The following is a 16,784-nucleotide window of genomic DNA, read 5'->3' on the forward strand; positions in this document are numbered from 1 at the left end:
CATAAATATGATTAGGGCAATATTATTCAAGTGCTTGTGCAAGTTTCTGAGTCACGCAATTAAAATGCCTTTCAGTAGAAATTTAAGGCTATTTTTCTACCTGTAATTGATATTTTCATTGTAGTCATACATTACACTTCAGAGTACATTATCTTTTGTATACTTTCACAAGATATGGGTATCACTACTAGATCATTGTTTATTGTCAATCACTTATCGCCATGAGAAATTGGTGGTAAGCCATCTCCTTGAACCACTGCAGTCCGTGTGGTATAGGTATGCCCATAGTGCTGTTAGGGAGGTAGTTCCAGGATTTTGACCCAGGGATAGTGAAGGAACTCTGATATTGTTCCAAGTCAGGATGTTGTGTGGTTTGGATGACAACTTGCAGGTAGTGTTTCCAGGTTTCTGTTGCCTTTGTCCTTCTTGGTCAGAGAGGTACTTTAGGTGGTGCTGCCGAAGAAGCCCTGGTGAGTTGCTACAATGCATCTTGTAATTGTACACACTGCCATCACTATGCGTTAGTGGTGGAGGGAATGAATGTTGAAGTGGTGGATGGGGAGCTAATCAAGAGTGCTCTTTGCCCTGAATGGTATCAACCTTCTTAAATGTTGATGGAGTTGGACTCATTCAGATAAGTGGAGAGTATTCTATCTGACTCTGCTCTGTGCCTTGTAGATGGCTTTGGGAAGTTAGGAGGTAAGTTACTCACCACATAATACCCACCCTGTGACTTGCTGGTGCTGTTCAGTTTCTGGTCATGGTGACACCCAGAATGTTGATAGTGGGAGATTCAGTGATGGCAATGCCATTGAATGTTGAGGGGAGATGGTTAGATTCTGTCATGTTAGAGATGGTCATTGCCTGGTACTTGTCGGGTGCAAACGTTACTTGCCACTTGTCAGCCCAAGACTGAATGTTGTCCAGGTCTTCCTGAATTTGGACACAGATTGCTTCAGTATCTGAAGAGTCATGAGTGGTACTAAACATGGTGCAATCGTCAGTAACATCCCAACATCTGAGCTTATGATTGAGGTAAAGTCATTGGCACCAAGGACCTAGATTTGATTCCTAGCTTGGGTCATTGTCTGTACGCCCTGTGTCTGCCTGGGTTTCATCCGGATCCTCCGTTTTCCTCCCACAGTCTGAAAGACATGTTGATTAGGTGTATTGGCCATGCTAAATTTTCCCTCAGTGTACCCGAAAAGGCATCGGACTGAGGGATTTTCACAGTAACTTCATTGCAGTGTTAATGTAAGCCGACTTGTGAAACTAATAAGTAAACTACCATGAGGAACTTCTGCAGCAACATGCCCGAACTGAGATAATTAACCTCCAACAACCACAACCATCTTGCTTTGAGTTATATATGACTCCAACCAATGGAAAGCTTTCCCCTTGACTCTGTTTAACTCTAGTTTTGTTATGAGCTTGATGCCACACCCAGTCAAATACTATCTTGATGTCATGGGGAGTCACTCTCACCTCACCTCTTGAATTTGGCTCTTTTGTCCAGGTTTGGACCAAGGCTGTAATGAGGTGAGGAGTTAAATAATCCTGGCAGAACCCAAACTAAGCATCAGTGAACAGGTCATTGCTGAGTATTGCCAGAAGATAGTATCTTTGATGACATTTTCCATCAATTTGCTGATGATAGGGAGAACGCTGATAGAATAGTAATTGGCCTGATTGGGTTTGGCTTGCTTTCTGTGAATAGGGTATATCTGGGCAATCTGCTATATTGTCAGGTTGATGCCAGTGTTGTAGCTCTACTAGAACAGCAAATATAATTTTGGCATTTATTGCAAGGGGAATAGAATATGCAAGTAGGGAAGTTTTGCTATAATTATACAGGGTGTTGGTGAGGCCACATTTGGAATTCTGTGTATAGTTTTGGGCTCCTTATTTAAGAATAAAGACGTTAAAAGCATTTCAGAGAAGGTTCACTTGACTGACACAGGAGATGGGGTTTTATCTTATGATGAAAGGTTAGGCATGCTGGGCTTGAAGAAGAATGAAAGGTGGTCTTATTGAAACATATAAGATCCTGAGGAGCCTTGACCAGGTAGAACATAGAACATTACAGCGCAGTACAGGCCCTTCGGCCCTCGATGTTGCACCCACCAGTGGAACCAATCTAATGACCTTCTAACCTAAACTATTCCAATGTTATCCATATGCCTATCCACTGACCATTTGAACGCCCTTAAAGTTGGCGAGTCCACAACTGCTGCAGGCAGGGCATTCCACAACCTTACTAACCTACCTCTGACATCCGTCCTATAATTACCACCCTTTAATTTAAAGCTATGTCCCCTTGTGTTAGCCATCACCATCCGAGGTAAAAGGCTCTCACTGTCCAATGGATGGATGGATCCAGTGAATGCTGAAAGGATGTTTCCAGTTGTTACAGAGACTACAATCAGGGGACACAGAGTAAAAATAATGGGTCTCTCACTTAGAACAGAGATGAGAAGAACTTTTTTTCTCCCAGAGGGAGAACTTTGAAAATCTCTTAGGGGAGGTGAATACTTAGTGGTATTATCACTTACCTATTAATCCAAAAACTCAGCTAGTGTTCTGGGGACCCAGGTTCAAATCCTAACATGGCAGATGGTGGAATTTGAATTGACTAAAATATATCTGGAATTAAGAATCTACCAATGACCATGAACGCATTGTCATCTGATTCACTAATGTCCTTTTGGTAAAGAAGTCTGCTGTTCTTACCTGGTCTAACCTACCTGTGACTTCAGAGCCATAGCAACGTGGTTAACTCTCAACTGCCCTCTTAAATTGCCTAGCGGGCCACTCGGTTGTATCAATTGCTCAAGAAGGCAGCCAAGTTGCCCTTCTCAAGGGATGGGCAATAAATACTGGCCAGCCAGCGATGCCCATGTCCTTCAAATGAATAAAAAAAAGCTCTGCCAGTGGGAGGATGGTGTTTGCATTGGCTTTTTCACCCCATTTTCCCCAGTGGCTCCATTCCAGATATCAGAGTTAGGGGCAACCCTGGCATGAAAGACACTATTAAAGGATGACCTTTTTTCTTTTTGGGATGAGAGTGGGGACTTTTTCAAGGTCCATCTTCATTGGAGTCAAGGGTTAAGGCATGAGTTGCATACTGATTATTGCTGAGTTGTTAGTGAAGTGTCATGAGTCTTTCACTTGTGCAATTGGGAAGTTCCAGCAGTGCATAGTAAATACTATTCCAGAGGGCAAAATCAACTCCTTGGGCATGAGGGTTTCCTTTCCAGTAGATGGTACATGCCCCTGCTTATTTCTTAAGCTGTCCTTTCCCAGGAAGGCACTACTCATTGAGAGCAGCAATACCAATTTGGAGAGTTGACAATAGACATGATGCGGCTGCAGTTTTGCTTTCTGGATGGTCACTCTTGCGATTATCCACATTTCACATTGTAAAATGTAAAAGTTTTATTTTCTTGATCATATTGATGGTGATCCTGCAGAGTATGGTTCCCTAACCAGGAAAAAATGAAGAGTTTACCTTCAAGTACTAGCAACCTTCTAATTTAAGAGTGAGCAGAGGATGTCATGAGGAAGAATGAGCAGTCACTGATGCTGCTGCACAAAGGCACCATCCATCCCAACACCAATGTCCACCAATAATCATGCACATGTTTCCTGTTTGCAGATTTTTGACTAAGGATTTCCAGGTTCACAGCTCTGTCCCAGCAGCCAACCCTTCATCACCACAGGACTCAGAAGTGGACCAACAGAAGTCTATGTGACTTTGTTTCATGGGGATATTGAGTCATTCTCAGCGTCCACACAATCTTGACCAGTTAGCAATCAGATTTTGGCAATGTATCAATGACTGGGCGCCCAACTTGCTGCTGCAGCTGGCAAGAGACACAATCTTCCTGTTTTGTGTTCTGAGAACTTTTGGACTTGGTTCAGTTTTTAATTACTAGATGTGTAACAACAGAAGCACTCTCCAATCAACTAAATTCTATGATTTGCAAGAAATATGTTGAAACAGCTTTTAAATACATATATTTTCGCTAATTCTGTTCTTTCAATAAAACAAATAATGATTATTTTAGAACAGATACAAATGTTGCTAGTTTTAAAATCCCCATTAATAGTTCCTAGCTACACAACCTATGGTTTAACATTAACCAATTGTCTATTTATTTCAATTTAGAAAATGTTGGATATTATTTTTCAACTTAAGAGAATTTAGTCTACCATGGCGTGAAGCCACTTGTCAGTGTAGTCAGTTAGGTATCAATATACTTTTGCAGTTCATAAATATCCTTGAACCTGATCTGAATGAAACGTGTTGGAGTATAACCCTACAGAGAGGGTCATAAAGAAACACATGGCGGAGCTTCCTGCAGCTGTACATGCGCACATCCATATATCCACAACAGTTTAAATCCTCCAGTATCCCGACATACTCTACTCCCAAGACTGGACATACATTCATTTATTAAATGGCAACCGAGAATGCTGTAAAATCCAAAACACGTACAGTATTAAACAGCGAAAACAAACTTGCATTGTAGAACATCACATGCAGAACTACATTAACTTTTTTGTTTCTAATGTGCTTGCTTTCTAGCGGCAGAAAGGCGCGGCTTTGTACTGTAGTGTTTTGATTAGTTTGTGAGACTTAAAACTGTAACGAGCGTGGTGCCACACAGGAGAAGTTTGGAGACGGAGAGAAAAAGACAGGAACTGAGTGCGAGCCCACAGGCAGACAGCTAGGAACCAAGCCCGAGCCCAGGGTCAGTGAGTGATACACGGGGACTGAGCGCGAGTCCAGGGTCAGTGAGTGATACAGGAGAGCTGAGCCCGAGACGGGGTCAGATACACGGGGAATAGAGCGCGAGATCAGGTCAGATACAGTGGGTCTGATCGAGATCCCAGTATCAGTGAGTGATATACACGGGGACTGAGCACGGGACGGTGGGTGATACAGAGGGACTGAGCGCGACCCTAGGGTCAGTGAGTAATACAGCGGAACTGAGTGCGAGCACAGAGTTAGATACATTAGGACTGAGCCCCAGGGTCAGTGTGTTATACAGGGAGACTAAGCGCGACCTCAGGGTCAGATACAGGGGCGCTGAGTGCGTGAGACCAGGGTGAAATACAGGGGGACTGAGCGCGATCCCAGGGTCAGATACAGGGGCGACTGAGCGCGAGCCCAGGGTCAGATACAGGGGCGACTGAGCGCGAGCCCAGGGTCAGACACAGGGGGACTGAGCGCGTGAGCCCAGGGTCAGATACAGGGGGACTGAGCGCGAGCTCAGGATCAGATACAGGGGGACTGAGCGCGTGAACCGAGGGTCAGATACAGGGGGACTGAGCGCGTGAACCGAGGGTCAGATACAGGGGGACTGAGCGCGTGAACCGAGGGTCAGATACAGGGGGACTGAGCGCGTGAACCGAGGGTCAGATACAAGGGGACTGAGCGCGAGCCCAGGGTCAGATACAGGGGGGACTGAGCGCGAGCTCAGGGTCAGATACAGGGGGGGACTGAGCGCGAGCGCAGGGTCAGATAAAGGGGGTCTGAGCGCGAGCCCAGGGTCAGATACAGGGGAACTGAGCGCGAGCCCAGGGTCAGATATAGGGGGGACTGAGCGCTACTCACATAGACACATATGTGCAATGCTATAGACAAACCGAGGATAGCAGAACCAAAACAGTCCCCCATTTTACTTCCCCGCCCCTTCGGTCCCAGCTTCAAAGAAGACCTGAGCAATCAACTGTTTCCAGGAAAACAAATTGAGGTGAAGAAACTGGAATTATATTGAGAAAGTAAGTTTTCATGTCTTATATATGTTATACATTTATCTACAAAACACAGTAGCCTCGCAAAACTATCGTGCCTGGCTTTCGTTCACAATCGAGTGAGAATTAATTTCAAAGCTGTCAACTTAACCCCTAAACGCGTGCTTAAAGAAAGAAACGTGTGTTATAGAATTGTAAACCGTGTGACAATTCGGTTCAAATTCCGGAAATCGTGGATAGATAAATTTTGGATTGGTTATATAAAACACCGCTGAATATGCAGATGCTGTTTCCGAGATGGTTTTCTTTGCTGGTGGTGTTTGCAGGCCTGTTATTGTACTGTGGAAGTGCACGTGTATTTAGTGTTTATGTCTGATGTGCTGTGAGGAGGATACTCTTACAGCACACACACATACACATCCACTGCCTCTCAGGGTAGGCTAGCGCCGGCTCACTGTTCAAGCCCAATGGGCTGCCGTCCATTAGTTTTCTTTTCTGGCTGTCATTGCAGTCCTTTTGAATTCGATACTTGTATAAACGTACAGGTTGGATTTCAGATTAACGACACGTACTTAACAGTTATTTTCCCGACAGCGCGATTTCATTACACTCGCAACGAATAAATTGTTCTCATTTGGATCATTGTCGAGATTAGCTGTCAAGTTCCTTCACTTTTTTGCCACTTTTACATCTCGAGGGAGGCGTGGGGAGAGAGAGAGGTAGAGAGGAAAAAAATATATATCATGCCCCCATTAATATCTTGTACTAAAGTAGGGTAGCATCACTTTAAATTTTGCGAATGACACGATGCATTTACGCCGAATAAGAAACACTGACAAGTATCGGAGCTGTTATGGAAACTGTATTTAGAAAGTGCCCAGTAAGTATTTCCATATTTTAATAAAGGTAAATGTTGCTAATTTTTTATTTGTCATCTCCCTTTTCATTGAGGCGTTCCCGCCAACCGATAACAACATCATTTTCACGGGTTGTTTTATGAGCACAAAGGGTTAAAACTGGTCTGGTCGAACACCTTATTTACAGCTTGCAGTTGGACTGACAAAATACGGTAAATTGGTTAACACGCCCCCCCGAGTGGTTAATATTTCTCCTCTGTGAATAAGTATTGATTGCGAGGATCAGAAGCTTATTCCAGAGAATGAAAGGGGAGAAAAATAAGAGCTAGACCTCGTACGGCTGCAATTCACCAGTTGCAATACATTAGAAACTTCAGGTTCAGCGCAAGTAGGGGTTTCTATCTGCCCGTGTGTTTGATCAAATTATTTGATCCAAGTCTGTGCAGTGAGAGTAAAGTATCGCACCGATTCAATTTGGTGTTACAACCGTTTCATTTGTATGTTTTGGGACTGCACAAGACGGCCATCGTGATGGACGTCCTTTAAGATAGAAAACGGTTTCTGATTTTTATATTTACATTTATGCTCACCACGGTCACCATTTAAAAGGCACGTCAGCGACTTAGAGTGGCCCTTAAGATATTATTTCACTGCCATTCGGCCCACCCAATTTCCCATTTCCATCTCAACAGAGCACTTGCCACATAACATTGTCACATTGCAGTGAACGCGCAAACTGGATTATAATCACAGAAATAGTCGTCACAAACATCGAAAGCGTTATCTGCCACCTTCTATTTTTGATCCCGTTTTGCTGAATATACGCGTATTTGGTGTCAATTAGTCGACAGTAGTGGGGATAAATGAATTTTCAGCAAAAAAAAGATCGTGCCATCGGTACTCTGCACCACCAACAGCTGCTCTGCTGAACTATTGGTTTGGAAATGGTCCGCAGTTAGCACAGGCGGTTCTGTCTGTAAGAAATGAAGTCGAGAACATAATGGATGAATAGTATAATTCCAGCGTCCCAAATATTAATATGCACGTAATAATTCATCACTACCTTTATGTTTGAAAAGGAAACGCGTTTGTTTTTCTTTAAAAAAACGATGATTAAAACATGCTTCCAAACCCCAAGATAATCCTTGGTTGCAGTATTTAGACATCCGGTACCAGCGTTACGGTTTTAAACCATTCGTCATAATATAACTTTCTGAACATATTGAAAAAAAAGTGATGATGCAAAACACTTTTGAAAGCATTTCAAATATATAACTGGGAAAAAGATTGCGCTACTACTGAAACTACTTTATTCTGAAAAGACACAGGCAGAATTTTAAAAAAAAAAGATTGAATAAGAACATATAGGAAAGTAAAAACAAAACACACTGACTTTTTTGTAATTATATTTAATATAAAGAGCATATTTGTGATCAGTGTACTATGGAAGTTTTTTAAAACTTGCAGTAAAACTTTGATGCAATAATAGTATACAATCAAATGTCCCTGAAAGGAATTTGAATAAAGCAGAAGATATATTTAGAAAACATCCTGTTTCTTATTTGTACTTGTTCATCAGGTCACATTGGTGTTAACATTTTGTGAAAAATTGCAAAGTTATTAATAGATGTAAACTCCAAATTTATGTTTCTTGGGGGAAATCTAAAGTTCAGAAATTATAAAAAAAGATAGAAATGAGGGAAACTCAAAATATGGTCTTTGAGCATGTTTGAATAACTTGAACACTCTACCTCTACTGAAATAACCAGCAAGTCATTTCTTGTCACATTTGGTAGAGCAGATGAACTGGAAATAAGGCTCTTATAAGCCAACTTTTGTGATCTCACTCATTGTAGTTCTGTAATATCACTGATGTGTTCATTTTAATTCTCTGAATCGTGTAAACAACATTCAATTTTAAATTAAAATATAGAGTATAGACAAAAACGCTTGTAATACCCGGTGTAATTAAATATATACCTATATGCAAAAGGAAAACGATGAGGAGGATTGTATTTAGTGATCCAGTCAGCTTCATTTGTGAAAACAAAACTGCTTTTTTGTTTTTGTTTCCCGACAATCAGTGTCCTTTAGCTATACATATGACTTCTACTTTCACAGACCTCTGTATTTTATGTTAGATTTGTTTGTTTGATAAATATAACCTAGAAATTATTGTTTGAAATTAATGCTGAATGAACTCTTATTGCATTTCTCTATTATTTTAACAGAGGTGTTAACCTGCTTATTTTAAATGATTTAGTGCCTCTATTAACATAGCAAGCAGAGGAATGTTACAAGATCACATTAAGTACTCATTCACCAATATTGTCAATGTGTTAAAGCTGGTTAATTTAAGACAGATTTGCTTTTAATGACTGAAGAAAGAAATCTCTTAAAACTATATTGAATTTGAAAATTGTGAACAAATAACATAATTGTGTGCAGCCGTGGCTCAGTTGGTAGCACTCTCACTTGTCAATCACAAGGTTCTGGATTCAAGATCCACTTCAGGGTTTCTGCACAATAATTAAAGCTGACAATCTCAGTACTGAGGGAGGTACCGTCCTTCAGATGAGATTTTAAACTGCGCCTGCTTGGGTGTATGTAAAAGTTCCCATGGTACAATTTGAAGAAGAGCAGGGGAGTTATCCCTGACCTGACCAATATTTATCCTCTGGTGGAATTTTACTGGCATGTCCACCTGAGGTTCATACGATCCCCCCCACGAGGTCAATGGAGAATTCCATTCTCCAAGCCACCCCCACCCCCAGAGTCGAGGCCGGCGTGCCAGTAAAATTCCGGCCAAGCCACAAAACAGACTATCTGGTCATTATGTGTTTAATTTTTTTCTTTAATATTCACAGAATTTTTCATTTGGCAGACATAGCTCTTGGGGCTAAAGGGATCATAGCCAGCATGGTGGCGCAGTGGTTAGCACTGCTGCCTCACAGCACCAGGGACCTGTGTTCAATTCTGGCCTTGGGTGAATTTGCACATTCTCCCTGTGTTTGTGTATGTTTCCTCTGGGCGCTCCCATTTCCTCCCATACTCCAGAGAAGTGCAAGTTAGGTGGATTGGCCATACTAAATTGTCCCTTAGTGTTAGGGGGATTAACAGGTTGAAGATGTGGGATTGCGGAGATAGGGCTTAGTGGGATTGTTGTTGGTGCAGGCTCGATGGGCTGAATAGCCTCCTTCTGCTCTGTAGGGATTCGATGATCACATTGCTGTATGTGGGAATTTTCTGCATACAAATTGGCTGCCATATTCCCACATTACAAGAGTGACTACAATTCAGGAAAGTACTTCTAAAGTGCTTTAAGATGTCTGGTAATTATGAAAAGCACTATAGAATTGCAAGTCTCTTTTCTTTTTCATTGTTATTGTTGTTTCACAGACAACAGAGGAGATTGTCTTGAAAATGTAGAACCAGAGCTGAATCTCTTCACTGTTAGAAAATAATTAAAATTTCAGCATTAATTTAAACCACAATTTATATTTCCAAATATATAAAAAGAAAATAGTCCAGATAAAAATCAAATCTTGTGACTTTTATCTGATCTGTGGATAATTCATCACAAGGTGTGAATTGAAAATATACAAAACTGCATAGGAAGTGGCAGCAATGATGTTTATTCCACAAGTTAAGGACCTCAGGTAATTTGGTTTTAATAGTCTCCTTAAAATGCAGAATAATAATGTATTCAGCCACTTGCATTGCATAAAAATGTAAACTTTATAATGGTGATATATCTAACATGACCAACCTCTTATACAAAATAGAGTACAGTAAAAAGGGGTGTTATTATAACATTGGTTTAATAATGAGTTCAAGTTCTGTCATGACAGTGCGAGAAATTTGAACTCATTTTTAAAAATATGGAACTAAATAGCAGATAGAGATGAAATTGACAAGCTGCTGATTGTTATAAAAAAAACCCTACCTAAGTCACTACAACAAAAATGTGTAATTATATAGAACCTTTTTACAATAAAACATCCAAGACACTTCACAAGAGCATTATAAAGGAAAATTTGACACCAATCCACTCATTGATATTAGGGCAGATGGCCAAAAGTTTGGTCCAAGAGATAGATTTTAAAGACCATTTAAAGGAGGATTGAAAAGTGAAGCATTTTAAGAAGGAAATTTCAGGACTTAGGGTCAAGGCAGCTGAAGGCATGGCCACCAATGGTGAAACAGTTAAAATCAGGGATGATCAAGTGGCCAGCATTAAATCAGCACAGATATTGTGGAGGGTTGTATGGTTGGAGTGTGTTGCAAAGATAGGAAGGGCCATGGTGAGGGAATGATTTGGAAACAAGTATGAGAATTTTAAAATTGAGGCGTTGCTATACTGGAAGCCAATTAGGTCAACTAGCACAACGGTTGGGGGTCTACAGGTAAATCTTGACAGAAGTAAGAACATGGGCAGCACAGTTTTGGATGACCTCAAGTTAACGGACGGTAGATTGTGGGAGACCAGCCAAGAGTGTGTTGGAATAGTCTAGAGGAACAAAGGCACCAGTAGAGTTTCAGCAGTAAACAATGAACATAGCATTAATTGACTTTAGGGAAGAAATTCTGCTGTCCTTACTTGATTTGGCTATACGTGACTACAGTTCCTTACCAACACAATAGACTCAGCTTCTCTCTGAAATGGCCGAACAATCTGAACACCATTAAGAAAGCAGCCTGCCATAAACTTCTTAGGGCGTCTCGGGATGGACAATAAATTCCACCTTTGTTGTGATCCCGTCAACCTAAGAATGAATTTTAAAAATGACTTCGTAATAGGTTGGTGGGAGCATGCACACAGCTGTTTTTTCTCAATGTTTGGGTATGTAGTCCTACTCAGTTTGTTAACTTCACATCAAGTTGATACATATATATAAGAACATAAGAACATAAGAAATAGGAGCAGGAGTAGGCCATCTGGCCCTTCGAGCCTGCCCCGCCATTCAATAAGATCATGGCTGATCTGTCGTGGCTCAGTTCCACTTTCCCGCCCTCTCCCCATAACCCTTAATCCCCTCTCTTATCAAAAACCCATCAACCCGCTTCTTAAAAATATTTAGCGAGGCAGCCTCCACCACTTCAACGGGCAGAGAATTCCAGAGATTCACCACCCTTTGAGTGAAGAAGTTCCTCCTCAACTCCGTTCTGAACCGCCCCCCCTTTATCTTGAGGCTGTGCCCCCTAGTCCTACTGTCTTTTTTGAGCGGGAAGAGTCTTTCCACCTCTATCCTATCCATCCCATTCATCATCTTATACGTCTCAATGAGATCTCCCCTCATTCTTCTAAACTCTAACGAGTACAAGCCTAGTTTATTCAGCCTCTCCTCATAGCTCAACCCCCTCAACTCCGGTATCAGCCTAGTAAACCTCCTCTGCACTCCCTCCAAGGCCAAAATATCCTTGCGCAGGTGCGGCGCCCAAAACTGCACACAGTACTCCAGCTGCGGCCTCACCAATGCCCTATACAGCTGCAGCAAGACCTCCCTACTTTTATATTCAATCCCCCTCGCTATGAAGGCCAGCATCCCATTCGCCTTCCTGACCACCTGCTGCACCTGCAGGCTGGGTTTTTGCGACTCATGCACAAGGACCCCGAGGTCCCTCTGCACCGTCGCCTGCTGCAGTTTTTCGCCCCGTAAGTAATAGTCCTTCCTACCATTCTTCCTACCAAAGTGGACCACCTCACACTTGCCAACATTAAATTCCATTTGCCATTTCCTGGCCCATTCGCCCAGCCTATCTAGATCCTTCTGCAGACTCTCCACACCCTCCGCACAATTTGCCTTTCCCCCAATCTTGGTGTCATCAGCAAATTTCGACACCCTACACTCTAATACAATGTTTATTGCTAATATCTAGAAATGGTAAAAATGTTCATGCCTTTTTCATTTAATTACTGCATGCTATGTTGTATTATTTTGTCCCCATGGGTTGGTGTCTAAGGCACAGTATAATTTTAATGAAGTGAATAGTAATTGCTTTAAAAAATCAATTTCCAAAAGCTAACTGTCAAAACAACACAATAAACAGTAAATCACAGAATTAGGTTTACAGAAGATATTGTAGATATTGTTATGCAATATCACTGATTCTTGAGTTGGTATGATGAGGAATAAGCATTTGTTTCTTATTTTGTAAGCAGCATTCAAAATAAATTCTTAAAATAATGTTCTTTAAATTATGAGTATAATTTGGTATATTTTTGCCAATGTAGTTTACCATATTTAATACCTGTAGTAAACAATTTTGCATGTTACTGTTTCTTCCAAGTAAGCATTTTTAATATCTTAAGAACTATAATTTCATAGAATCCCAGAATCCCTACAGTGTAGAAAAAGAGCATTCAGCCCATCGAGTCTGCACTTACTCTCCAACAGAATATTTTACCAAGGACCACCCCCTGCCCCATTTCCTTAATCCTACATATTATCCTGCTAATCCCTGGAATTTACACATCTTGTGACACTAAGAGGCAATTTAGCATGGCCAATCTGCCTAACCTGCACATCTTTTGATTGTGAGAGGAAACCAAAGCACCTGGAAGAAACCCTCACAGACATAGGGAGAAGGTGCAAACTCCTCTTACAGTGAAGTGCAAGGTTGGCAGAAGTCGGGACCTCTGGATGACTCAGGATATTGAGGCCCTGGTCAAAAAGAAGAGGTACATGACATGCATAGGGAGCTGGGATCAAGTGAATCTCTTGTAGGATGTAGGAGTAGAGTAAAGAGAGAAATCAGGAGGGTGAAAAGGGGACACAACATTGTTTTGGCAGATAAGCCAAAGGAGAATCCAAAGAGCTTCTACAAATACCTAAAGGGCAAAAGAATAGCAATGGAGAGAGTAGGGTCTCTTAAGGATTAGCAAGGTCATTTATGTGCGGATCCACAAGAAATGGGTGAAATCATAAATTAATATTTCTCATCAGTGTTTATTGTTGAGAAAATCATGGATGTTAGGGAATTTGGGAAATAGTGATGTCTTGAGGAGTGTACATATTACAGAGAAGGAGGTGCTGGAAGTTTTAAAGCGCATCAAGGTAGATAAATCCCCTGATGAAGTATAACATTGTGGGACGCTAGGGAGGAAATTGCAGGTCCCCTAGCTGAGATATTTGAATCATTGATAGTCACGGATGAGGTACCTGAAGATTGGAGAGTGGCAAATGTTGTGCCTTTGTCTATAAAGGGCAGCAGGGAAAAGCTTGGGAACTAGAGGCCAGTGAGCCTCACATCTGTGGTGGGTAAATTGTTGGAAGATATTTTGAGAGACAGGATCTACAGGTATTTAGAGATGCAAGGACTAATTAGGGACAGTCAGCATGGCTTTGTGAGTAGAAGATCATGTCTCACAAATTTAATTGAGTTTTTTGAAAGGCTAACCACGAAAGTAGATGAGGGTGGTGCAGTTGATGTTGTCTACATGGACTTTAGCAAGGCTTTAGACAAGGTACCGCGTGGTAAGTTGTTGCATAAAGTTAAATCTCACGGGATCCATGGTGAGGTATCTAAATGGATACATAATTGGCTTATTGACAGAAGCCAGACGGTGGTTGTATAGAGTAGCTTTTCAAACTGGAGGTCTGTGACCAGCGGTCTGCCTCAGAGATCAGTGCTGGGTCCATTGTTATTTATCATTTATATTAATGATTGGATGAGAATATAAGAGGCATGGTTAGTAAGTTTGCAGATGACACCAAAATTGGTGGCATTATGGACAGTGAAGAAAGTTATCTCCAATTGCAACAGGATCTTGATCAGTTGGGCAGTGGGCTAACGAATGGCAGATGGAATTTAATTCAGACAAATGCGAGGTGATGCATTTTGGTAGATTGAACCAGGGCAGGACTTATTCAGTTAATGGTAGAAAGGGAGAGGTACAGAACAAAGAGATCTAGGGGTACATGTTGATAGCTCCTCATAGGTGGACAGAGCAGTAAAGAAGGCATTCAGCATGCTTGGTTTCATCAGTCAGAATATTGAATACAGGAGTTGGAACGTATTCTTGAAGTTGTACAAGACATTGGTAAGACCACACTTGGAATACTGCGTGCAATTCTGGTCACCCTATTATAGAAAGGATATTATTAAACTAAAAAGAGTGCAGAAAAGATTTACTAGAATGTTACTGGGACTTGATGGATTGAGTTATGAGGAGATGCTGAATAGACTAGGACTTTTTTCTCTGGAGCGTAGGAGGCTGAGGGGTGATCTTATAGAGGTCTATAAAATAATGTGGAGCATAGACAAGGTAGATAGTCAATATCTTTTCCCAAAGGTAGGGGAGTCTAAAACTAGAGGGCATAGGTTTCAGGTGAGAGGGGAGATATATAAAAGTGTCCAGAGGGGCAATTATTTCACACAGAGGGTTGTGAGTATCTGGAACAAGCTGCCAGCAGTAGTGGTAGAGGTGGGTACAATTTTATCTTTTAAAAAGCATTTAGATAGTTACATGGGCACGATGGGTATAGAGGGATATGGGCCAAATGTGGGCAATTGGGATTAGCTTAAGGGTTTAAAAAAAAGGACGGCATGGACAAGTTAGGCAGAAGGGCCTGTTTCCATGCTGTAAACCTCTATGACTCCACACAGACTCCACACCCAAGGCTAGAATTGAACTCAGTTCCCTGGCACTACGAGGAAGCAGTGCTGACCAGTGTGCCACTGTGCCACCAAATTTATTTACTACCTGCATTTATCTTACCAAAATATTCTTTTCCATTGTACGATACTTGCTAAAGATGATAAAATAACTCCATGTCTAAAAACAAAACCCTACATACATTTTATCCAACTTAGAGTTCAGTATCTCAAAAAGAAAAATGCTCTATCTAATGCTGAGGTGCTGTCATTTTCAACAATGATGTGTCCTCAGATTAATGTTTTAACAGGCCTTTATACATGTTCAATATATATATATTCATTTGGGATTCTCTAAACAATTTTAGATTCTTTCCATTTAAAGAATACCTTCAATTATCAACAAATTGATACGTAACTAAATTAGAATACCACCAGAAGACAGTAAATATCATTTTATACTTGATAAATAATACAAGAACAGGTGATGAAGGAGCACCACTCTGAAAGTTTGTGATTCCAAATAAACCTGTTGGGACCTTAACCTGGTGTTGTGAGACATCTTACTGTGCCCACCCCAGTCCAACACTGGCATCTCCACATCACATCAAATAGACACATTGGCTTGGCACAAATGGTGTATATGTTTGTTAAGGAGCAATTGAAAGATTTCTCCTTAAATTACTGCTTGTCACAGAGGATATACGGCATAGAAACAAGTCATTTGATCCAACCAGTACATACTAGTATTTATGTTGCACTTGAGCCTCCTCTCTCAATTAAATCTGCCATCATAATCCTGTATTCTGTTTTCCTCCATAGGCTTGTCTAGTTCCCCTTAAGTACACCTACAAATTTCAATCAATCCCTGTGGTAGTAAATTTCACATTATCACCACTCTCTGAGTAAAGAAGCTTCTTTTGAATGACCTATTTGATTTCTCCTTGACTATTTTTTGCTAATGGCCTTGAGTTGCAATGTTCTCCAGAAGCAGAAACATTCTTTTGCTCAATTCGCCCTATCAAATTTTAAACACCTCTATCATTAAGTCATCCCTTCACCTTTTTCCAAGGAAAATGAGATCAGGTCTCTTTGTGCTTTTCCAATAGGAATACCCACAGATTGCTAGTATCATCCTCGTGCATCTTTTCTGCATCCTCTCCACCACCCCATACTATTTTCATAATAAACTGCATGCAGTTCTTCTCCACCACCTTGATTTTCCCTATTCTTCTAAAAGTTACCACCTCACATTTATCTATATTGGCCTTAATTTGACAGTGATGTGCCTGCTTTGCAAGTTGTTAATGTCCTTTCAGCTTTGACTAGGATTCCTTGTAAACTCATCTCATGAAGCTTCCTTTGGAATTTCATCTGCTGGTAGGATCATTAGCTTCCCCAGGCAAACCTATCTACTGATGAAGGGGTGAGTAGGTGTGGGTGGGTAGGCAGAGGGGGTGTGGTGACCTGCATGAATGGAGATCAATTGCTCCCCATTGTTATTCCATCAAAGCCCTTGACCTCTTGCACTATCTCCTTCATGCCAAACATGGCCACGGCACCTATGTC

At 41.3% G+C, this 16,784-nt stretch overlaps 1 protein-coding gene across 6 annotated transcripts in view; it reads left to right on the forward strand.

Moving 5' to 3' along the window:
- The first annotated feature begins 5,455 nt into the window (after window positions 1-5,455).
- eya4 (EYA transcriptional coactivator and phosphatase 4) overlaps window positions 5,456-16,784 on the forward strand; it is a 417,250-nt gene continuing 405,921 nt past the window's right edge. For all 6 annotated transcript variants that reach the window (XM_080192745.1, XM_080192744.1, XM_080192747.1 and 3 more), the window contains exon 1: window positions 5,456-5,787. The gene's annotated coding sequence lies outside the window, so the exon portion shown is untranslated. The remainder of the gene's footprint in view (window positions 5,788-16,784) is intronic.

The sequence above is a fragment of the Carcharhinus amblyrhynchos genome, chromosome 7, assembly GCF_965287045.1.
Source record: "Carcharhinus amblyrhynchos chromosome 7, sCarAmb.v2.hapA, whole genome shotgun sequence".
NCBI lineage: Eukaryota > Metazoa > Chordata > Chondrichthyes > Carcharhiniformes > Carcharhinidae > Carcharhinus > Carcharhinus amblyrhynchos.